Here is a 25,840-nt window from a genome sequence, read left to right on the forward strand (position 1 = left end):
CACACACACACACACACACACACACACACACACACACACACACACACACTTGCTCTTGATAATAAGAAAAAACCATGAGGTTATTTTCTCTGGAGTTTCTAAATCGTTCCAAGAGCCCTTGATAAAATTACAGTCTTTTCCTGAGCAGCTGGGGTGCTATCGCTCCACATAATTTCCTCTCTGAATGAACTGTAGATAGTCATATTGTGAAGTGAATGAGTAAGGATTGTTTTTTTTAGTTGCAAGCAGAAGAAAACAACTTCAATTTAAGGGAGAAAACAATATGTTGGGGTGTATTTAGTTATCAGGACCTAGAAGTATTTCACCAAAGCCAAGGGCGGGAATGTGGCTGGGCATCGGGAGAGGGGAACGGGGAGTTGGGAAGTTACCTCATCCACAGGGGCTCCAACTTTCTCTCCCATCAGTCATATTCCCTGGGTCTCTCTCACCCTCTACACCAACTTAATGTGTGTCACAGTCACCGGGAGGACCTGTTAAAATGCACATTGCTGGGCTCCTCTCCAGAGACATCACATCAGTCGGTCTGAAGAGGGGCCTGAGATTTTGCATTTTTTCATCAGTTCCCAAGTGATGCTGCTACTGCTGGTCTGGGCACCAACGTGGAGAAACATTGCTCTACAGCAGTTAGCGCACAGAGCAGGAAGATGGCCGCCAGAGCTGACACATCTGCAGGTCACAGCTCCAGCCACCAGGAGAGACTCACCCTTAGTCCTACGGCCCGCTTCCTGGGAGACAGGACTGCCTAGCCCAGCTGGAGTACTGTATCTACCCTGAGCCGTCAGCTATGGCCAGACACATGGCTGACTATGGGCATATCACAGTTCCCAGGGAAGGGCAGCTGGCAGAAAACCCAGTGTGGCTGCTATGAGGCATGAGGAAGTCTTTCATTTTTACTGGACTACTTGAAGCCTCCATCACAGCAGAAGTTCAGGACTCAGGAAACCCACCCTCAAGTGAAACACAATTTAGAGTTATTCCCATCTCTGCAAACAACAGCCTCTATCAAATGTATAGGGGCAAGGAGGAATTGGACTTCCATCAGGCTGTGTGAGACACTCCAGCAGAGGGTGGGAGAGGGTCTAGAGCACTGGTTCTCCACTGGGGAAGACTTTGCCACCCAGGGACTCTTGGCAATTTCTGGAGACAGTTTTGGTTTTCACAGCTTGGATGGGGGCGATGAAGTCCTTCCAGCAGCTAATGGGTAGAGGCCAGAGATGCTGCTAAACATCCTACAAGGCACAGGACAGCCCTCACAACAAAGAATTATCTGGCCTGAAATGTCAATGTGCTGAGGTTGAGAAATCCTGGTCTAGAGCCTACAAGATCCTAAAGAAATTATAGTCTTCTCATCCACAGCAGGAGCAACAGTGCTCTACATAGTTGAATCTCAGTCCCACCTGCTGAGCTGGGGTCCTACACTGCTGCTTGCTGGCTGAGTGAGCTCGGGTAAGCCACAACACCTCTAAGCCTCTGTTTCCTCATACCTGTGATGGGATAATAGGGATGATGGAAGGCATCCAATGAATTAATAGCTGTTAATAACTTGGCCCAGTGTCTGGCACATAGTGAGTACTCAATATAGGGTCATTATGTACCAATATTATTATTATTTATTTTGAATGAAAATGTGGAGGAATTACTCCATGCCTCTGTGATTTGGGGTAGATAGCTCAACTAATTCAGGAAATTTTACAGTGGTAGAAAAAAATCTAGAAGGTAGTGATGTCAGCAAGATGGTGACACAGGTCATTCCCAGATTCAGTCCTCCTCACAAGAAGACCAACTAGCAACTATCCATTGACAAGACATCATTGTGAAAATCCCAGAACTTGGACATGAGGTTGAAGCACACCCCACCCCCGGCCCACAGAGATCTCATTAAAAGGTGTAGCGCCACAGTGAGAGGGCTTCTGTGAGCCTACAGTTTCTGCAGTAGGAAAATGAGAACCCAAGGTCAACATCCAGCTCCCCCCAGCATTGAGATATGCTTCCCAAGAAGCCCATACAGGTCTCACCTCACAGGGGTCACTGGGGGAGTCTGCAGGGCTTGACCAATAGGGATCAGATAGAGATGGAGAAGGAGGGCGGAGCCTACAACAACCAGTGCTCAGATCTTGGCAGACTGCTTTCCAGCTTGCAGTGGTGCCTGAGCAGAGATTCCAGACAGTGGCTCTGCCCATCTGCCAAGCCAAACCAGTGGCCGAATCTGGCTAGGGAGCTCAGTTAGCAGTTCTGCCTGATTTGGGACCCCTGCCAACCAGCCATACTGACTGTGGAGTCCATTCTATAGCCCTTCGCAGCAGGGAGGCAATTCTTAGCCTGCCCAAACTGCTGAGTATAGCCTCCAGTCCTGCTCAGTCAGGAAGCCTGGCCAGAGAATCTGGGCAGCTACAGAGCAATCCTACAACCCCACTTGGCAGAGAAGCAAGCCAGCAGCCCTGCCCAAATGTTAAGTATAGCCTCGGCCCTGCATAACCAGGGGGCCTAAACCGTGACCCTGGACAGCCTTGGAGCCCAGCCTACAGCCCTGGTCCACAGCAGAGCCTTGCCTACAGTCTTGCCCAATTGTTGAACATAGACTGCAGCCACATTCAAGCAGGAAGCCCTGCCAGTGACCCCCACCCAACTGAAGAGCAGTTTCTTGCCCCACTGAACCACAGGATACAACTGGAGACCCCACCTGACTAGAGAACATGGCCAGCAACCTTTCCCAACAATGCAACACAGACAGTGGCCTAGCTGATTGTGAAGTCCAGCCTGCAGCTCCATCCAACTTTGGGGCACAGCCTGCAGCCTCACTAGATCACAGAACATAGCCTGAGGATGCATTCAATCATGAAGCCCTGCCTGTGGCCCCACCTGAACACAAAATCCAGCCAGCAGCACCATCCATTTAGGGAGTACATCCTGAGACCCCATCTGAGCAGGAGAGATTTCAGAGCTCAGCCCATATCCCTGTCAAATCTCAGAGTCCAACCAGTGGTACCACCCTGGCAGGGAACACAGCCTGCAACCTTGACCAACCAGAGGTGATTACAGAGCCTAACTAGTGGTCCTACCTGACTGTGGAGCACAGCTAACAGCCTCACCCAATCAGGGAGTCCACCTAATGTGGACATGAATGTGGAGCCCAGCCAGCAGGATCACCTAACTGTGGAGCCCAGCCAGTGACACCTCCCTGACTTCAGAGCACAGGCAGTGGCCTCACCCAACTAGAGACCCAGGTAGCAAATCCTGCTTGCTCATATATGCTACCAGCTGACCTGTCTAGTACACCAAGCTGAGCTGACTGGTAAAGGTCTTTCCCTGACAAAGAGAACTTTTAAAGACTGGAAGAGGAGATCTCTTACTAAATGCACAGATACCAACACAAAAAATCAAAGATCACAAAGAATCAGGTAAATATAACACCACTAAAGGAAACTGACAAAGCTCCAATAACTGACTCTAAAGAAATTGAGATCTACAAACAGGCTGACAAAGAATTCAGAGCAATCTCTTGAAGAAGTTCAGTGAACTACAAGAACATACAGACAAATAAACAAAATTAGGAAAACAATTCATGAACAAAATGAGAAGTTCAGCAAAGAAATAGACATCATAAAAAAAGAAAAAAACCCGAAACAAATAGAAATTCTAGAGCTGAAGAAAACAGGGACAAAACTAAATAATTTGATAGAGAGCTTAAGCATCAAACTTGACCAAGCAGAAGAAAGAATAAGTAAACTAGAAGATAGGTCATTTGAAATTATCCAGTCAGAGGAGCAAAAAGAAAAAAAGAATGAAGAAAACCTATGGGACTTAGGGGACAATCATCAAGAGAAACAATATGGGAATCCCAGAAAATGAGAAAGAGAAAAAGAGACAGGTCTATTTAAAGCAATAATGGCTAAAAACTTCCTAAACTTGGCGAGATAAAGGGACACCCAGATTCATGAGGCCTAAAGCACACCAAACAGGTTGAACTCAGAAAGGGTTACACTGAGACACATTATAATTAAATTGTCAAAAGTCAAAGACAGATAATTTTGAAAACAGCAAATAAAAAGCAATTAGTCACATATAAGGGAGTCCCACCACAATGTGCCCCAATAATACTATCAACAGATTTCTCAACAGAAATTGTGCAGGCCAGGAGAAAAAGGTATGACATATTCAAAATACTAAAAAAAGATTATTGTCAACCAAGAGTACTATACCTGGCTAAGCTATCCTTAAGAAATGAAGGAGAGATAAAGACTTTCCCAGACTAATAAAAGCTGAGGGATTTCATCACCACTAGACCAGCCTTATAAGAAATGCTAAAAGACATTCTTCAAGCTGAAATAAAAGGATGCTAATTAACATCATAATACGTATGAATGTGTAAAACTCATTGGTTTTATATATAGTCAATATATAGTCAAAGTCAAATTCTCTAATATTGTAATGGTGGTGTGTAATTTACTTACAACTATTGTTTAAAAGTTTAAAAACAAACATATTTTTAAAACCATATTAAACATATTAAAAAACAACCATAACTACAATAATTTGTTATTGGATTCACACATAAAAAAGATGTAAATGTAACACCAGTAACCTAAAATATGGAGGCAGACGTAAAAGTATAAAGTTTCTGTATGCTATCAAAGTTATCAGCTTAAAATAGGATATTATAAATATAAGATAATTTATGTAAGCCTCATGGTGACCACAAAGGAAAAACCTTTAGTAGATACACAAAAGATTATGATAAAAGGGTTAAAGCATACCACCACACACACAAAAAAAAATCCTCATATCACAAAGGAAGATAGCAAGAGAGAAAGCAAGGAACAAGTGATCTACAAAACAGTCAGAAAACAATTAACAAAGTGGCAACAGTACATTCGTGCCTATCAATAATTACTTTGAAGGTAAATGTATTAAATTATCCAATCAAAAGACATAGAATGGCTGAATGAGTTTAAAAAAAAAATCCAGTGACATGCTTCCTACAAAAGACTCACTTTAGATTTAAGCACACAGATGGACTGAGAGTGAATGGATGGAAAAAGATATTTCAAGGAAATGGTAACCTGAAGAAAGCAGGGTAGCTATTCCATACAAATAATTTATATTTGAACAATACTATAGACCAAATGGACCTAACAAACATATAAAGAACATTCCATCCAAAAGCAGCAGAATACACCTTTTTTTTCAAGTATAAATGAACATTTTCTAGGCTAGGTCATATGATAGGCCACAAAACAAGTCTCAACAAATTCAAGAAGAAAGAAGCTATATCCAGTATCTTTTCTGACCACAATGGTATGAAACTAGAAATCAATAACAGGAAGAAAGCAAGAAAATTCACAAATACATGGAAATTAAAAACATACTCCCAAACAACCAATAGATCAAAAAAGAAATCAAAATTTTAAATATCTTAAGACCAATGAAATACAAACACAATATATCAAAACTTATGGGATGCAGCAAAAGCAGTTCTAAGAGGAAAGTTTGAATAAAAAGAGAGATCTCAAATAAACAACCTAACTTTACATCTCCAGGAGCTAGAAGAACAAGAACAAACTAAGCCCAATGTTATCTTTCAATTCACTAATTCTTTATTCAACTGTGTATAATCTAGAGTTTACCTTATACTTTTTTCAGTTCAGTGAAAAAACTGAGTATATTTTTTATTTCCAAGATTTCTAATTAGTTCTTGTTTCATTTATTGGTTTGTTTTGCCTCTCATTGCTTGTTCAACTTCCCTTGTCTGAGAGCTTTGCAATTACCTCTATGCAGGTTACACCCAGTCAGATCTTTTAATGGCATTTCAGGGCACCTGTTTCCATGTATTATTGGGAAAACGGAGATCCAGTCATGAAAAAGTGGGCAACTTGGTTAAATTCCTACTCTGGAGGGTCTGTGTTCTCCAACTTCCATCATTCTTATAGCCCCATGCTTCTCAACCAGGGCTTACTTTTTCCCCTAGGGGACATTTGGGAATGTCTGGAGACATATTTTGCTGTCACAATTGGAAGGAGGTGGTTGCTATTACTGATATCTAGTGGGTAAAGGATGTTGCTAAACATCCTACAATGCACAGAACAACCCCACTGCAAAGAATTATCTGGCCCAAAGTGTTAATAGTCCCAAGGGTGAGAAATTCTGCCACAGCTCCCAGGCAGTGGTCGGCCCTTGCCAGCCCCTTTCACAAGGGAGCCACGTACCAGCCCCCAGCTTTAAGCAGCAGGGAGTGTGGCCCAGCGAGTGTTGGTAATTTTTTTTACCCTCAGAAGTGGACCTTCTACTCATCCTTGTTGACTTCCAGACCCAGAGTCAACAGGCCCCAGGATTCAGCCCCATTCATTTTGCATTTCTTGTCAATAGAATTAAGCTCATATCTGAGCCAGGCCTTTTATACCTTTCTGGTTTTCTACTTTAATATTTTATATCTCATTACTACACATTTGAAGCAGAGATACTGGCCCAAAGCATGAACTCACTGAGCTATCTTAACCCAGGCCAACTTGCTAGTGGAGCAAGTCTACATGAATCAACCATTTCTTGTTCCTTTTTTAAAATTTCTTTTTTCTATAAAACTGTCAGATATCTTGCAATATGTTCTGATACAACCTACAGTATAATGAGATAATACTTCCTAGAGAGAACCTTCTAGTTACTTTTCATCAGCTAAAATAGGCCTTTAAAAAGATCACCATACCTTGATGAATGCCTGCACCTTTCACAGCAGCTTCTCCTACATTTACAGGACACTGGGGGTTCTGGTTTGAGATTTCCTTTTTTTTTTTTTAATTTTAAAAAAATATTTATGTATGTATGTATTTATTTATTTGGTTGCACTGGGTCTTAGTTGCGGCAGGCAGACTCCTTAGTTGTGGTTTGCGGGCTCCTTAGTTGCAACATGCATGTGGGATCTAGTTCCCTGTCGCATCAAACCCGGGCCCCTGTGTTGGGAGCACGGAGTCTTAACCACTGTGCCACCAGGGAAGTCCCTGGTTTGAGATTTCTGAGAGTTACTTTTTTTTTTAATTCATTGTTTATTAAGAAATTATGAGATAAATGCGGAGTTTAAAATTAACATATGTGATATGAATTATCAAGTAGATATCTATGATTTCACATATGAACCTCTTATATGAAGATCAATAAGATCTCAGTCAACATGTATGATTATCAAACAGATCATAAGTTCTTTGCATAATGGTAAAAATGATAAAGACCCTACTGATAAACTTATAGAACTATCACTAGGGAAAAAAAAATATATATATATATATACACGTGTACTTTTAGTACAAAAATGTTAGAACACAATAAAGAGGAAAGAATCAGCTGAGAGTTACATTTCAACAAACAGAAGTTCCTTCCCCTGTGACGTATATTCCTGCTTCCTTGTGGCTTGGTGACCCAGTGAGATCTACAATATACAGCAAGAGGACAGCTACAAAACGCCCAAGGCATGCGTCTCATCTGAATCCATCTGATTCAGATGCCAAGCATCCACTACAGTGTCTCCCCTCTACGGAATGCCCCAGCCCAGGCACAGATGGGTCTCCTAGGGATCTACAGCGTCTCCTCCCACAGCCCTATTCATCCTGGGTCTGTTTCTCACCCACCCAAGACACATTCGAGTGAATGAAGAATGGACACCAGGCCCAACTAATTTTTTTTCTGAGGAAATTGGATTTGGTTCACAGAGACATGATCATTTACCTGTGGGGAGCCTAGCTATAAGGTCACATGGAATTGGGAGCTGAAAACACGGTTTAGGGTTTGCCAAGATAAGGCTATATGCAAGCAGGGCCATCATGTACACAGGCACCCAACTGAGAGGCAAGTGAGCCCTGAAACCCAGTTTGCCATGTTGTGTGCCCTGGAAGGGCACAGTTGTCACATAGGCTAGCAGTTGGTCCTGTATGTAAATAGATGAGCGTGTAGAGAAGGTGGTCAGCAAAGACAAGAATGGAGGAATAGGACACAGTGATGAGAGACATCAGCCCCAGGGAGGAAGAAAGCGAGAGATGGAAAGAGAAGTTGCCTGGGTCCTGAAAGCTATCAAACACTGTTCCAGTCCCTGTAACACTCAGCTCTGCTCCCTGCCCTAGGCTTGTAGGAGATATCCTAGTGTCCTTCTAATGAATTCCCTTCATTGGCTTTGTTGAGTGGCTTTCTGTTTCTTGTAATTAAAAATATCCTGTTGTGATTAAGCTGCAGGAGGGCAGGGGCTGGATCTTGTTCACTATTGTATGCTCAGAGCCTAGCACAGTGTCGTGCTCAGTGAAGATTTGCCAAATGAATGCTTGGATGAGAAAGTTGTGACATGCGTGGTTTGAGAAAGTGGCAGCCTTTGAGACTCCTCATCAAGCCCACCTGGAACGATAGAAAGATGAGGGTTTCTTCAGTGAAGTTAAATCAGTAACGTTTTTCACCAGAAGTCACTGCCAAAATTTCAATAGTCCAAAGAAAACAGTGTGAATCCTGATATTCAAAGGGCTATGATGCTCCCTGGGCTAAAAGAAAATTTATCCCTGTGGTGAAATAAAACCCAGGATTTTAAAAAATGACCCTGAAAATGTTTTCCTAAATAAATAAATAAATATTAAAAATTTTAAATTCTTTCTGTAATCATAGATATTAAAACTTGGATGGTCTGAAGAGATCAGTCCAACCAGCACTGTTTGAAGCAATAGCTCAGAGAGGTTCAATAACTAGCATGAGGTCACACAGCAAGGGTAGGGGAAGGGAGACTGGAGCCCATGTCTTCGGCCTCTTAAGGCAGTGTTTCTACTATAACCAGCTGCCCTTGGCAAAGGAGGCTCTTATCCTTTCTCATTTCTCTGCTACTACAATTAAAAAGACACCTTTTACGATACCCATTGAAACGGTTCCCGTTTACTACTCTTGGTCTTTTAACCCTGGTCAAATGGTTGGACTAATGACTGCATTTATGCATTTATAAATTGAGCACACATTTAAGAAACAACAACCCATCAAATACGTCAGCTTCATTGCAGCTCCATTAAAACAAAAAGTTTTAAATGACCAGGTTACCAAAAAAAAAAAAAAAAAAACGTGCAATTTTCAACTGTATTATTGCCTGCGAAACATTACAAGTGCAAAATGTAATTACCTTAATGCTATTTTTGATATCATATCAGTAAATTACGCCGAGTCCCCACTGTGACACTTCTATCAGGGTAAGCATTATCCTGTTGTGAGTGTCAATCCCCAGGGAAAATGAAGTCGCTCAAATGGTTTCGATGCTCCAGCAATTAGCCACCTCGAGGCTGCCAGGAAGGGCTGATCTCCGAGACACTTATGGAATGTTTAACCTATAAACATCTAGGACATTTACCTCCTGTTTGTTTTTTCCCCAATTAAGCCCCAGAGAATCCTCTTTATGCAAGCAAAGCATCATTTTATGTAATAAGAACTTTTCTCCCTCTATTTTCCTTCTTAATCATCAGCAAATCCCCTTCTGCTATTAAAATACACACCATGAAAACTGGAAAAAAGAGGTAATAAGTATGTATTGTACTGAAGACTAGTACCCTAATGTCATGAGAAGAAAAACACACACAATGTGATGTGTTGGAGGATTAGCAATCTCCATGTCGAGGAAACAAAAATAATAACTTCCAGCAACCTTTGGAAGCCAGTGATTTGTTTTCTGAAGTACAGAAGCTTTATTAGGAGATTAGAAAGGATGCAAAATACAGACACACAGACACACACATACACACTTAAGCTTTGCAAAACAGCTCCATTTACTTTGGGTGTGAAAACACAGTGTGCTGAAGTCAGGCCCAGCTTATAGGTTAAAAACTGTTCCGGCAAAAATGCCTCTCTGTGCATTTAAGGTATCAATATCATGCACAATTTCAAACAATTTCTCTACCAAAATGAGGACTCCGTTCTCAGCACTCTTGGTGAGCTCTGTTAAAAATTAACTTTGATATAAATGCAGTAGTAAGTTGTTAATATAATCCAGCTTTGTGATTGAATTTTGTAAAAATTAAAGTTCTGAGGCTGGAGATTGTTCATAAAGAACTATTTTCTCCATAGTATAAAACCAGTCTTTTGGAAAAGGAGCAGGCTTTTCCAGCTTAGCTGAAAAGATGAAAAAAATTAAGGTTGGTTACTAGATCTTCAGCATCTCTGCATTTTCAGTGTCTATTTTAGGTAGAAAATCATCCCTTAGGCTGCCATTCCATCTGGAAAATGTAATTAATAAATCATCAGCTCTCAGCTCTGCACACTGCCTTATAAAGTGCACCAAAAAAAAAAAAGAGAAAAAGACTAAGATCTATTTATTATGTATCAGCCCCTAGTGCTACCTTGTACTTTCTTAAGTATCCCTGGATCTCTAGGAAAACAAGGTGCTTGGATTTATCTGGAGAAACTCGGCTCTCTCCTTTGAGCACAAAGAATTGTCCCTGCTCTTTCCAACCACTGGATCCCCAAGCCCAGGCTTATTACTCATCTCAACCTCGTAGCTTGAATGAGGGAGGGAGAGACTGAAGAACAGTACTCCTCAAGGGGGCTCGAGGGCCTGATCAAAGCCCTCCTGTGACCAAAGGCACATTCCTTCCCCAAGGGGAACAGAGCATCCTCAAATCAGAATCAGACTTGAATAGGTTCAGACCCAGGCTCTGCGTTGCCCTGTGAACTTGGGAAAGTGACTTAGCCTTTCTGAACCTCTGTCCTCCTTCAGAGTAAGCACTTAACTATTAGCTATGACAATGATGAAAACAAACTTATTAGTTAGCATAGCAGCAAGAGCCTCTCACCCCTAGGAAACACCTCCTAGTGGGTTCTGATTCTTCAGGAAAGATCATCCCAGGATGCTTGGTAGAAGCTGCTCAGCAATACAAGCCAGTATTTTTATTTGCATTTCTTACAGAGGAAACTGATGCTCAGAGATGTAAATGGCCAGACCAAGATTAAGATGGTAGCTCAGCTCCCTGGTTTAAAGTCCTGGCCGAGACCCCAGGGTCCCAACCTCATGAAGGCTTCGTTCTTCCCAGCTAATCTCAATGTCTCTCTTGCATCCTGAGGCCAGAAGAACCATTTTAATGCTACATTAAACCGAAAAGTCTCACCTTTTCTTCCCAGCCCTTTTAGCTTCAAATTTACAATATTTACTCACTCTGCATGCAGCCCTGATTAATGTCTGAATTCGACCATGGCGGTTGTGCGTATATATATTATTTTACATACAATTCCAGTCCTCCACAGCTAACTGGAGTGTCATCCTACTTGGCTTCTGGGTTTCTGTACCTCCCTGATTCAGAGTGCCAGGTATTTGGGATTAAATCCAGCCTGAAATGTTATTTGCTCTGTTTAGCGCTTTTATGATGATTCTCTTATTATCTGCATGTGCTTCAGTGCTAATTGTACATTACAATGGTTGTAAGCAGGCAGCCTGTGAGCAAAACAGGAGAGGGGGCTTTGGAGCGAGCTACTGTTCCACGGAATCCAGACAAGGGAAGGGCCAAAGGGAGAGATGCCAAAGGAACAGAGAAAAGGGAGCAACCTAGTTTGCAGTTCTCAGAAACCACCTCCTTGTGCTTCCCTGAGGGCCAAATTAACTGTTTCGGGGCATTTAACAAGGGTTCCACCAAGAAAATGCAAAAAAGAGAAAAATGAATGTTATTTCTAAAATCCCATGTGACTGTTCAAAATAAACCTGAATCTTCAGACTCTAGAATTCATGTATGATTATATTCAAAAAATGTTTGTAAAGGGAAATATACCATTTAAGTTGTTAAAACAGCCCAAAGACTTCGATGATGGCTGACACACTAATTTAAGCATGAGGTTTAAAATGGTCAAATAATAAATTCCCAGCCCTGGATTTGAATAGAAATTTTAAAAATCATCCTTCTGATATTTATTAGAACTCACAGGAGCAATTTTGCTCCACCCTTTATGAAAACATTTCCAGTAGTTTAGAAATCACAGTGAGCCCTGAAATCACAATCTCTAGTGAAATACACTATTATGTTACACATAGTTTGCAAATTATTTTAAAAGACAACATATGACACTGAAATGCATCTATAGAAGTATGATAAATTGAACATAGAAACCAAATTATGTGGTAATTCTTGGCACTTCTATTAGCTTAAAAATGATTTTAGCACTGACATTTTGCTCAGTGCAATGAAACACAAATCATAATTAGAAAACATCTTTGGTGTTCATTCTCGAATTCATCTTTTGCAATCCCTGGTTTTCTGACAACTGCTCAGCGACTGGAGATGAGGGACAATCAACCGTTACCAGCTTTAAACTTAACTTCCCCATCAGTCTCTAGGATTTCAGCTCCTTGCCCGTTTCATGCTGATCTGGAGAAGGGGTGAATTGACGTGGGGTTATTGAAGCCTGAGCTTCAGGGGCCTTCACTCACCGGGACCTCTTTCCAGACCACGGACCTAATTTTGTGCTCTTTTTTCTTATAAATAAATTCTCTCAAATGCATAAATTTCAAGCCCCACAAAAATTGCCCCTGGGTAGAATGGATGAACCTTCTTTAAGCATCTGAGCCACGCCAGGGATCACAAAATGCCAAGCCTTCCTAATCCCTTCACAACCGGGGCTTGGCTGCCTTGACATTATCATACCACAGACAGACACCACGTGGAGAGCAGCTGGTACCACGAGTAGGTGTGTGACGTTCCTTGTACGATACAGACAGATACTATAGTAAAAGATGGTTTGATCTGATTTTTCTTCTGTTAAAATAAGCATGTTATCAACACTTTGTTAGCCTTTGTTTTTGATATGCAATGAAAACGTGCAGATACCTCTGAAATGAACCTTGGCATTCCAAAGCAATGATTCTGACCAGTTTTGAGTAAGCATAGGTCTTTTACAATTTTCAAACTTGCCAAATGGTAGATAGTATGGCTTCCGCCTAAACATTTTAAATTTTCCTAAAAATTCCATTTCTAATTTTACTCTGATTTAAAATTTTAATTTATGTACAGCTCAATCCCAAATGTTCTGCAAACTCCATAAAAATATCTAAAATTTCTGCCTCTTTTTCACTTTTTCTCAACTCAGTAATCAAAAGTTTGCAGATTTCACAAACACATATATATGGAATCTAAGAAAAAAAAATGTCATGAAGAGATTAGTGGTAGGACGGGAATAAAACACAGACCTACTAGAGCATGGACTTGAGGACATGGGGAGGGGGAAGGGTAAGCTGTGACGAAGTGAGAGAGTGGCAGGGACATATATGCACTACCAAATGTAAATTAGATAGCTAGTGGGAAGCTGCCGCATAGCACAGGGAGATCACCTCTGTGCTTTGTGACCATGAGAGGGGTGGGATAGGGAGGGTGGGAGGGAGGGAGACACAGGAGGGAGGAGATATGGGAACATATGTATATGTATAACTGATTCACTTTGTTGTAAAGGAGAAACTAACACACTATTGTAAAACAGTTATACTCCAATAAAGATGTTAAAAAAAAAAACGTTTGCAGATTTCACAAACTATTTCTCTAAAGACTGTCTGGAGTCTTTTTAAAATCATTGTACAACTACATTTCATCTTAGAGTTTCTTATGAATACAGCATTAAGAAATTGGGTAAAGGGGCTTCCCTGGTGGCGCAGTGGTTGAGAATCTGCTTGCCAATGCAGGGGACATGGGTTCGAGCCCCGGTCTGGGAAGATCCCACATGCCGCGGAGCAACTAGGCCCGTGAGCCACAACTACTGAGCCTGCGCGTCTGGAGCCCGTGCTCCGCAACAAGAGAGGCCGTGACAGTGAGAGGCCCGCACATCGCGATGAAGAGTGGCCCCTGCTTGCCACAACTAGAAAAGCCCTCGCACAGAAACGAAGACCCAACACAGCCCAAAATAATAAATAAATAAATAAATTTTTTTTAAAAAAGATCTAATTTTATCGATCACCTGACTTTTCCCAGGTATTAGTACAAAGTTAATATGAACCTCAGAATAATTCTATGAGGTAAATACCATTATCCTTATTTAATAGCTGTGGAAACAGGCTCAGAGAGGCAAAGTAACCAGCTTAAGTTCAGTCATGTAACTAATTAATACCTGAGTAAATGAGGAGTCTGATCAATTCCATCACACTAGACAACTAAATAGTTGAATCTACCCATGACCATTCTCACTTAGAGTATACATGAAAAGAATCACTAAGAAAAGCTCAGAATTCATTCCCAACTGTAGTTCTTAAAAATTAATACATGTACTTTGATAACTCCAAAACAAAGAGAGGTTTAGGGGACATGGGAACAACATCAGGGAAAAAGATGAGTGAAGAATGACTCTCTACAGAGTAAACATTTTCCCGTTCTAGCCACATGCTACTAGTGGTGACAAGCAGAAACTGTGAAGAGTTGTAGATGGAAGATAATGCAACCATTTTGTTTTAAAAGACTGCTGAAGTTCTTGGGCTGCAGCTAAAAACTGATCAAGGTAACCAATTCCTGCATCCTGCAAAGTATGCTTGATGCTTCACATTTAAGAAAGAAACAGGCACTAATAGCAACCAAGACCAGAAAGTAGGGGAAATTCTTTTTAGAGGTGCTAGGCTTAGCACCAGACCATATACTCCAAGGAGAAGAGAGGACAGTATCAGGATGGATCAAGACAATATCAGTTCATCTTACCCCTAGGTTCTTCATGGCTTTGTGACCACCTAGAGGGGTGGGATAGGGAGGGTGGGAGGGAGACGCAGGAGGGAAGAGATATGGGAACATATGTACATGTATAACTGATTCACTTTGTTATAAAGCAGAAACTAACACACCATTGTAAAGCAATTATACTCCAATAAAGATGTTAATAAATAAATAAATAAATAAAGACTGCAATTAAAAAAAAAAAAGACAATATCAGTTCAGAAGTAAGTTGAGGCTGTAAGTCAAAGATCAGGAAACAAGGTCATTTATTCCAGAAAGTGATGTCGTTGAGATGTCTCAATGGGATTCAGTGGAAATGGAAGAGTGTCCACCCAGTTTTAAAGCTAGAAACTGACAGGTTGAATGGAAATGGACAAAGGCTAAAACACCAAATCAAGGAAGACGGACAGTCTTTGGCAAGAAAAGAGTGGACCTCCAAAATGAATTTGGGGCACAGGGTTGATTTTAGGTCTTTTGGCATGGATAAAAAAATGACAGCAGTGCTTGATTTGATCTTGAGAATCAATGCCAATTCCTTATTAAACTGTCAATCTTTCTTAGTGTCACCCTTTAAGATCCTGACTCACTGAATGCGCCAGTGAACCTGAAAGCTGCGAGTTTCAACAGCTCTCCTTGAAGAGTAAACACCAGGCTCTCACCCAGAATTTCCAGAGTTTCTGGCACCATTCAGTGCCACCATCATACTGATTTTCCTAACAAGCTACACTGACTTGTTTACTTCATGAATCATTTTCAGAAAACTCCTAATCTTGGGAACTACTTTAAAAATAAATAGCTGGTACTGATTTCCCTAGAGCTCCCCAAACAACTAAAGACTATCACTCCCCAGCCCTGCACTGTGGAAAATGGTGATAATGGCCATGCTGGCAATCTGAAAAGTCATAAGACCTTGATAAACATCAATGACATTGTCCAAACCATTTTTCTCTAAAGGATAACTCCTGTGTCATCAGTCCACTTGAGCTCCTTTGGGGTTATGGAGAAGCTAGGGAAGGGATTAAACTCTGATCCCTCTTTGGGGAGTCTGATATGGGGAACTCTTTGGCTTCACAGCTCCCAGGATCATGCAGTGACTTGGGTCACTCATTTGTCTACACCAAGCTTTAAAAGGTAGGCAGATGCAGATGACCCAAAAGTGAAGCACCTGCCTGTGTTCAATTGCCATTTCAATCTCGACCAGGTTGTCGATCTCCACACAGAGGGGCAGCAGGTCTCAGGCTTCTCCTTCTCCTAGGGACGTCTCACTCAGCTCTGCTGCTATGACTAGGGCTCAGCTCAGCCCAGACCAGCGGACCCCACTCAACAAAGGCCAGACAGCAACATGATCAGGCTTTGCTTAAGGACGTTCACAGAGGAACACTCACAGATAATCTGGATTGTGAAGCTGAGCTCTCTCTCATCGCACACTTGGTCCCTGAAGACCCCTTCCCCATCTGTGTCCTCCCACCTCTGTGTCGCAGAAGCCACATTCTCTATTCCCACTCCATGAGTGCCTTCAGGCATATCTAGAACGCTCTTTGTCTAGATCCAAAGAGCTGAGGTCAGGGACAGACAGGACTCCCTTCTCCAGCTTCCAAAGCCCCATCCCGGTCTGCGGCCCCTCTCTCCTGGACTTTCACTCTAGGACGGTCATCTTCTTCACGGGGGGGACTTAGCCTTCAGCCTTCAGCCTCTCAGCATGGGCCTTACTCAGGGCCCCACCAGGTCAGGATACAACATACACACAAAGGTCACAGACACAGTGGAACACAGACTGTGGGTATTTGCTGACGAGGTTCTCAATGGCAGGTTTCAGTCATGAGTCATCCACTTAAAAACAGCATGGAGCATGCTCCCTGTGTCAGACACTGACACACAAAGCAAATGGAATGTCGTTTCTCCTCGAGAGAGGCACTAATAGAAATATACCGTGAGTCATGTAGGTAAGGTTAAATTTTCCACATTAGTAGCCACATTAATATGAGTACAAAGAAATTACAGGTGGAATTAAAGTGAATAGTATATTTTACATAACTCAATATATCAAAATATTATAATTTCAACATGTAATTAATATCAACAATTATGAAATACTTTACTTTTTTTTTTTTGTACTACCTCTTCAAAATCCCACATGTACTTGACACTTACAGCACATCTCAATTCAGACTGACCATATTCCTTGATAGCCACTGGTGGCTACTGTCCCCTGTACTAGACAGTGTAGCTCCAGAGGCTGACATTTCAGTGGCGCTGGAAGACGTTCCCATTCTAACCACCTCTCCCTGTAAAGTGATGTCCAGACTCAGAATCTGTCCCCTCCCTTACCCTAGGGACAGTGGCCCGGGGCTTTTCTGGGTGATGTCCTTAGGCCACCCTTTAACACACATGGACTAAGTGCTCTATGCCAGGCAATGGAACAGATGCAAGAGTGGATCACAGCCTGTGCTCGGCACGGTTAGCGCCCAGACTGCCCGACCTCCGACAGCATGCCTTACTTGGGATTCACCCTATAGCTACTTTTTACAAGGTGTAAAAAGAGCCTGTTGATAGGTAGGTAGCTGAGCTACCTTAACCAAAGGCTTTCACAACTGCTGTCTTTGACTAAATTTCATTCCACTATTGATCTCTGACCAGTAGATTCTAAGGTATGACACTCTGGATATTAGTAAAGTTATCAGTTAGGAACTCTTCAGCAGCACGTGACAATAACCAACTCAAATTAACTCAGGTAAACAACAGGCAAAGGGCATGAGTTCTTTATCAGCCCACCTAACTAGAAGGCCCAAAGGAGATACGCTTCAGGCAAGGCTTCATCAGTTTCACCAAGGACCTGACTTCACATTCTCTCCATTCTGTATTCTTCCACGTGGACATAAGCTTCAAGCTTCATACGGTGGTCTCTAGCAGCTCCAGGAACCCACCTTGACGTCTCAGAGTGGCTTCAACAGCAGATCACCTCACATCCAGGGGAAGAGAAAGAGCCTCTTCCCTAGCTCCCACAAATCCTAGGATCATCCTCTGCCATTGGCCAGAACTAGGCCACATGTCCATTTCTGAACCAATCACTTGTGCAAGTGATTGCTGGCTTCCCTAACTGGCTTAGACCAATCAGGGCCCATCCCAGGAGCTGGAGGAGGGTTTATTCCACCCAAACTGTATGGCAGAGAATGCAGAATGGTACAGTCCTCAAAGGAAAAAATCAAAGTCCCTCAGTGTGAGAAGCTGGGGGTAAATATGGAGAGGCCCCAACAAACGACCACCACAATCAACATGATGTGTCCAAGGTTGTTACTTTATCTTGCCTGATGTGCGGGGATTCAACTGGGGAATTGCTGAATTCTCTGGTAGCTTCAACCATGCCACACAAAATTAATTTCAGTCCTTCCAGAGAACTGTCATAACCAGTGGACTCCTTTAGCTGGTGAAAAATCTCCCCAGCACAATGCTTTTAAGAAAACAAGCCCCCAGTCCTGGATGGGATTTCCCCCAGACTGCTCTATTGAAATCCTGAATACAATCCAGGGATATTAAGACATAGATGCTTCCTAAGAGTTAAAAAGTACAAAAAGATTTTATGGACAAAGCTCAAGTGTTATCAGCTACTACCCTAAGATTACACAAATAAAGCCTGGTCAAGCATGAGATTGGCACATCTTTCAACATCTAGTAAAAAAATTTAAGGAAGCTTGTGATGTCAAATTTCTGTGAAGAGCTCTTCAAATTTTTCTCTTAAACTCATAGTTTGCTGTGCCACCTCCTTCTGGTGACAAGAGGGCACTAAGCGTGTAAGGGGTGGGGCTGGGGGGTGGGGAGAATCTACAGGGATAAGGAAGCAAGGGATGCACTTTGAAATAGAATAATTCTTGACACTAGAGCATCCCTCGGTATACTGCTGCTCCAGAGGTCTTTAAAATATCACATTCATTTGAAAGATGGAATGCTCCTCCTACATTTATAATCTATAGCAATTACTGTAATTAATAATCAGTGACATCCATATGGGCAGGAGCTGTGTCTGTTCTGTTCACCACCGTGTACCCAAGTCCTGGAACACAGTGGGCACTCAGTAAATATTTGATGCAGTAAAATCAGATTGAATTTATTTTGTAGAACCAGCCTCTTTTAACACACAGATTCAGTCTGAAGACTATTCCATGTGTTCTAAAGTAATTCCTCTAGGTGGTTGGACTGAGGTAGAGCGAGTAATGGTGGTGGTGGCAGTGAGGGAGGAGCTGAGAACAGAGTGCTTAAATATGACCTAAAAGCAATCATTCCAACAAGTCAACCCTGGGTTTCCCAGTGCTGGGGATCCAGAGACGGAGAGAACACAAGTCCACAGATGTTCAGGGCAAGAGGGGACACCGAAGTAGTGATAGCACAATGTGATAATATATAACAGAGGGAAATGTAAAGTGATGGGGCACAAAGATGAAAGGACAATTAACTTTCCCTAGAAAGATCAAGGAGGATTACAGGAAAGAATTTTGGATTGTAACTGGCCCTACCAGAAGCTTCCACGAAGACAATACTTAAAGTCTCCAGAGACCCAGAGGAACAGCGAGTAGGATGGGGAAGACCAGAGGTGCCCTGTAATCCCTGGAGCCTTTAAAAGTGGCCAATTTGTCTTCACAGATGGATGAGTCCTCCCTCTTCTGCCCTAGGAACCTTTGGGTTATGTCCCCATCACAGGCCAATGGGTTCCCAGTCTGCCAGAACAAAGCCCCAGCCAGCAGATGACACGGTGTCCTGAGGAGGTTAGCAGGGAGGGACGGACAGTCCTTGCTTTGAAAGGAGGCTGTGGGTTGTTTTCGCCATGCTATTTTGTTTCTGGTGAAATTTAATAAACAGTGGTTCAGAAGAAGGGACCACATCCTCTCCGCTAGATAGATCTGTTTTTGCCACATGGTTTTCAGTGTTCCTAATGAACTGTTAACAAGCTGTCAATTAAGTGCACAGATTAGGAGAGATGACACGGAGAGGTTTGTACAACAAAGCATACTCCCAGGCTGCAGACTACAGACCCTTTCAGAGATCTCGAGGGCCTCTTATTCGGACCTTCCAAGGAATAACTTTGACCCAGATGGGGAAAATATTGCAATTAGGTCTTGGTTTGGGGTGGAGGAGGGTGGTTTAAGATATGAACGAAAAGTGAAATAAAATTTTTTCTCATTCTAAGCATTGAAAATCCTCTTGGCTTATGGCAAATCAAACAGTTAATTCTCTGCTGCAGCTCGTAACCTGTTTTACTTAAATGGGTGCTGACAGAAGACTTTATTCTGGGTGACTTTTATTGTCATTTCTTTTCCAGCTAATTGGTTCTGCAGGCTTTCTGCTGTTTATCAGGCCCCTCTTCCGAGGGAAAAACTCCACAGAAAGGAAGAAAAGTACACAGATGAAGAGCAAACTTTAAATGTAATTATCTCTGCTCTCCGCTTACTGCTCTTCCCCCAGAGAGTCTCCTAAGAAAGAGGACATCTTGTTGCAGGAGCGCTGATTCTCCGGCCCATTTTATTGCCAGAGATGGGAATTGAGGGAGCGGCTGAGAGCAGCGTCAGGGGTGCTGAGAAAAGAGAGGAGGAAGCTTAGCTCACTGCGGGAGGGGGCTGTGTGAAGTGACACCAAGGGACGTGAACGGTTTTCTGCAGACCCGAAAGAGAAAGGAAACAAAAATCACAAGTGCTGTTGGAAGGGCTCCTCACACAGAAATGGGACAACAAAAAGACCAGGTACTGGTTAACTGTACGGAAGAGCCGGGCACACTGGGGGAAAGGGTGGCATCTTAATACGGTGAACGAAATGGCCCCGTCGACAGGTTTGTCAAAGGGTCAGTAGGAGTTAATTCTGGAAAGGAGGCTACCAGGAGGGCCAGTCTCTGAACACAGGGAGCTGTTAGGAACAGAGTCAATCATTTCCCCCAGAAAGACATGGGAAGCTCTGCTGGCTGGGCCCTGAGGTTTGCAGAGCTGATTCCTGACTGGCTTAGCCTTCTGTGACTCAGTTTCCCCACCTGCCGAAGGATTGGAACGATGATGAAGGGAGATGCCCAGAGGCAGGACAGAGGTGGGTCTGGGAGGAGAGCTGGCCAGTAGTCAGGCCCCTGAGGCTCCCGGTTCCTCCTTCCCTTCCTGGGGCACCGGTGACTCCTGCTGTCCTACCCTATTATATCTCAGGTTTCTCCCTCCCTCTGGTTCAACACCACCTCCTTCTCCTTCAAGACTTCTCTTAGAGTCACCCATGACCCTCTTCAAGTCCGATCTTAGGCCCTTGCCCTACCCTGCTGTAAGGTAGGAGCCCTAAGTTTGGAATTTGAAAACTCAGGCTGGAGTCCTAGCTTTGCCGTTCACTGTGTGACAATAAATGCATTTCTTGACCTCTCTGAACTTTGCTTCCTTTACTTAAAACAGATCACAGAGGAAAAAGAGTCTGTTATGAGGCTCTTTTGAAATAATGGAAAACTTTATAAACGAGAAGGCAATAAACTAGAAATTTAAAAAATCTTCTCCCTCTCTCTTTTTTTCCTCTTTTAGCAGTGGCAGCCTCTTCTCCAAATGACATCCTAATGTAAGACAGAGCAAAGGCACATGGTTCTGGTAGAACAGGGACAGAGCCCCCATCTCCTTGGCCACATCCTCCAGGTTTTATTCCCTGCTTCACAGTTTGAAAACCACTGGCCTCAAGTCATAGCCACTAAATTACTAATCAAAAGTATCTTGAAAATAAAATTCCATGCTGTTACCAATAACCTGAATGGAAGATGGCCAAACAATGCCCTCAAATGCTTATTCACCTTGACAGTTATCAGTCCAAGATGGGGCTGACTCCCACCTATTTAAGCATAAACTTATGACAGTAACCTGGTGTCGTTTGAGCTTCCTCATGGTGACTCCTGTTCCATTCACCACCACATCAGTGTGTGATCCTGCTCCCTCTGTCTTATACTCATGGCTGTTTATCCTTTAAAGGAGGTAACTTCTGTCCATTTTGTGACTCACTTGTGCACACGCCCACACGCACGCACAAACTCTTTTTTTTTTTTTTTTTTTTGTGGTATGCGGGCCTCCCTCTGTTGTGGCCTCTCCCGTTGCGGAGCACAGGCTCCGGACGCGCAGGCTCAGCAGCCATGGCTCACGGGCCCAGCCACTCCGCGGCACGTGGGATCCTCCCAGACCGGGGCGCAAACCCGGCTCCCCCGCATCGGCAGGCGGACGCGCAACCACTGCGCCACCAGGGAAGCCCCACACAAACTCTTAATAGCTAGATAAAAGTTTAACCAGTCTAAGAAAAATAAACTACCAATTCATTAATAAGAGCCCTTTGGAACCCCGCAATGACCCTACTACCATCAGCCACGTTTCCATAAGTGACCACTAGTAATTGTCCGTGGCTGACTAGTGTCCCTGTAGTCAAGAAAGGCGTTTGCTGGACAGAGGAGGGGCTGGCAGGTTTATTAGCAGAGCTCCTCCGATCAGCTTTGCCTAGGCCCGGTTTTAATTCAAAGTATTCCTGCAGGATTCACCATTACCTTCCCCTTCTTGCACTCGGCCGATTTCATTAAGCAGTTCTCCCAGATCTCAGTGCTAACTGTCGTGGCAGGCTGCAAAGCCGCATTCCCTACCCGCAGCCCCAGAGAAGCCCAGGGGGAAAGTCAGCAGGCACAATTATAGCTTTCATGTGTCTTTCTGGAGAGAAGGCTTAAGTGTTATTTTATATATTTTCTCTGCACCATGTCAGTGATTTTCTCCGGAAGCACAAGCCTCGGGCTTTTCCCCCGGACAATGAAAATATCATGGAAAAGTTATCCAGACTAAGGAAGGCAACATTTTTTTTTCCCCCTCAGAGGCATGTGGGCTGCTTTCTGCCTCATGCTGCTACTGTAAACACAGAGTCGCAAATAAATCCAAGAAAACAGAAGAGGGGGGTAAAATATGAACAGAGAAGGGAAAAAAAAGGGGGAATCAGAAATTGAGACCGCTCAGCCTCTAGAAGAAAAAGGAATCATAAATTGCTTTCCTTACAAATGAGAGACTCAGGCCTACAAGGGGCCTTTCCTACTTCCATTCCCAATCCAACCCACCAAGCCAAGGGCATTCATGGCTTTCTTGTGCCCTCTAGTGGGCAGAGGTGCTCAGTGTTTTTCCTTGAGTGACAGCCACAGTCTCATGCACTTGTCGGCCTTCTTATTACATCATGAATTTTGATAAGCCCATTAGCCAGCCAGGCAGCCAGGAGGAGGATGTCTTTCTCACTTGATGACTACACAATGAGGAGTAATATATTTTAATTTAAACACCATAAACCTATTGAGTGCTTAATTAACTTTAACCGTCTTTAGGGGAATGAAGCCAATTTGAGGGGGTCAAAAGGAGTTGTTTCAATATCAAACAGTTTTACATAGTCAATCCATTCATTCGGCCTACAGCTACTGATTAACACACAAAATTAACATGTTAGTAAAAATTCATATTCAGGCCTCCGGGGAAATTAAGATGCGCATGCACAGGGCATGATTAGCACAGCTATTGTTTTCTCCCAACAATATAATTTAATGGGTTTTTAGAATTACAGAAAGAGAGACTCAGTGCTGGTTTGAATTGATTATTTACCACAAAGCTTTGAAATATAGAAAAGATAGAAAACATCTCAAGCCAAAAGGGCCAGGGAACAGAGGCGTTTGGGCTCAGAGTGAGCGTATCTTACTAAGGAGCTTGGCCAGGATGAGCTGATCCAGAGGCAGGCTGGGTGCCACAACCAGACAGGAGCTGGGGCCAACAGGAGGAGTGGGGAGAGGTCTTTTGGCTGCATGGAAAAGCACAGAAGGAGCTACCTTCCCAGGGAGAAGGAAGCTATTTCATTTAAGATTTAATCATACGACACACCCAGCCTATTTCCCAGAAGTATCTGAGGCATTTACATTATTCAAACACATATAAAAAGAATAAATAAAAAGCATATAATTTTGTTTAAAAAAAAGATAAGGAGTCCATGAGAAAGAGAGCAGGGAGTAACAGAAAAGGTAGTTATCCTATTTGCAAAGCAAATTTAGTTCTGAGCTTCCTGGCAGCCAAGGGAAAAGTGCTAAGTGCACTGGGATATATAGTTATCATTATCTGATGCCCTTTACAGTAACATATAAGTTTGTCTGGAGAGACATGTTTCCCTCTTCATGCTGAATTTGAGAGAAATTAATTGTGTGGTTACTTACAGAAAGCTCACTGTATAAGAAGATCATCAATGTGTTTAATTACAGCTTAGCAAAAGATATGGAGATGTTCTTCAGAAATGTAGAAGGCGCCTGGGTCCCTGTCATCCCCGCCATGGCCGCACATCTCTGGACTTCTTCTACATAAAAAAATTACATTCTTGTTTATGTCCCCATTATTTGGATTTTCTGCTATATGCAGTCATCCCTACTCCTTACTGTTACAGTGGGGTCAACAGTTACTTAGAGGAAAAATAAAGGCAGTAAAAGGACTTGAAATTCTAAATTGGGGTGGCAAAGGAAGCCAGCAAATATTTCAGAGCTGGGCTTTTATGTGCTATTATTTAAAATCATAAATGCTGACATTTATGCAACTGAGGGAGAAAATGCCATTATTTCAAGCATTAACAGCACAGAGCTATGGCAAGTTATTTCACTTAGAAGATGTTTAACACAGGTACCATAATTGTCAGTTAATGGGTCAAGGAACCAAGAGAGACCTGCCTTTGTGTGTTAGGGCCTCCTCTCTGCAGACCACAAATATTTCCTTTTATGATTAGGAAATGTAATTATGTCTAATGCAAATTATAAGCCAGAAAACCACCACAAAGTCTTATTGCTTTTGTGGCGCTTCAGTCCTTCCATTATATTACAAATGCTACAGCCCCCCAAAGGCAAGGCTGAACTCCCAAGACCCTGTGGAGAATGCGTAATCATGCCCATCACAGAATGTTGGGCAAAGCTTCCAAGGCGACTTTTTTTTTTTTTTTTTTTAATTTTGGCTGCGTTGGGTCTTCGTTGCTGCACGCGGGCTTTCTCTAGTTGCGGTGAGCAGGGGCTACTCCTCGTTGCAGTGCACAGGCTTCTCATTGCGGTGGCTTCTCTCGTTGCACAGCACGGGCTCTAGGCGTGCGGGCTTCAGTAATTGTGGCACCAGGGCTCAGTAGTTGTGGCTTGCGGGCTCTAGAGAGCAGGTCCAAAAGTTGTGGCGCATGGGCTTAGTTGCTCTGCGGCATGTGGGATCTTCCCAGACCGGGGCACGAACCTGTGTCCCCTGCATCGGCAGGCGGATTCTTAACCACTGCACCACCAGGGAAGCCCCAAGGCGACTTTTTAACCACAGCCTTCCCCAAACTGAAGCTTTCAGGTACCTCCTTCTTGCCTGACTTGTTCCTTGTCTTTTAAGATTCTTGTCCGATGTCCCCTCCTCCAGGCAAAGCTCCCTGGTGTTCCCATAATACCTACCGCTCACCGCTCATAACAGCTGCCATCTATTGGTCCTTATTAGGCACCAGGTGCTGTGCTAATTGGTGCTCTACGTGGACTATCTCATTTAACCCTCATAACAGTCCTGTGAGGTAGGTGCGTGCACATTTTATAAATGAGGATACGAGGCTTAGAGAAGCTAACAACCCACCCGAGCCCTTGCAGTTATGATCCCAAGATTACAAAGTAATGATTTAACAAACTCATCCGGCCCTAGAGGCCAAGTCATACCTTCTTGTAAACCAGAGGCAGCCTCTTATTACACTGTGTACTTCCCATCCCTGCGGGGCTCGGCGTCCAGGAGGCACTCAATAAACATCGGCAGAATAACTGACTGCTACAGCATCAGTTCATTCCTATCCAACCACACAGACTTGGGTTAAAAGTCACCAGATGAAACTGAGAATTAGTCTCTGTGCCTGGAAGAAGCAGCCCCAGAGATGGGGTTCAACGGGAGTCTGTTTATGGGCAGTGTGACCCACCGTTGAGGATGGAAGCTCATTTCAAGACGCACCCTTGTATTGCCGAGGGATGCGTGGTAGGGAAGAGTCCACACTTCTTCCTCACGATTCTTCATGGAAAGAAGACAGAACCAACGGCAGCTTAAAAACACATGAGGAGGGCTTCACTGGTGGCGCAGTGGTTGAGAGTCCGCCTGCCGATGCAGGGGACACGGGTTCGTGCACCG

General features: G+C 43.2%; 1 long non-coding RNA gene across 2 annotated transcripts in view; it reads right to left on the reverse strand.

The window, feature by feature from the left end:
- Positions 1-25,840, reverse strand: part of LOC129391383 (uncharacterized) — a 177,898-nt gene that overhangs the window by 25,863 nt on the left and 126,195 nt on the right. Inside the window, exon 4 of one of the 2 annotated variants that reach the window (XR_008615407.1) lies at positions 23,950-24,026. The exons of the other annotated variant lie outside the window; for it this stretch is intronic. This is a non-coding gene — a long non-coding RNA (uncharacterized lncRNA). Of the gene's footprint in view, positions 1-23,949; positions 24,027-25,840 lie in introns of those variants that run through there. 2 annotated transcript variants of the gene reach the window in all.

The sequence above is a fragment of the Physeter macrocephalus genome, chromosome 16 (assembly GCF_002837175.3).
Source record: "Physeter macrocephalus isolate SW-GA chromosome 16, ASM283717v5, whole genome shotgun sequence".
In the NCBI taxonomy this organism is placed as follows: Eukaryota; Metazoa; Chordata; class Mammalia; order Artiodactyla; family Physeteridae; genus Physeter; species Physeter macrocephalus.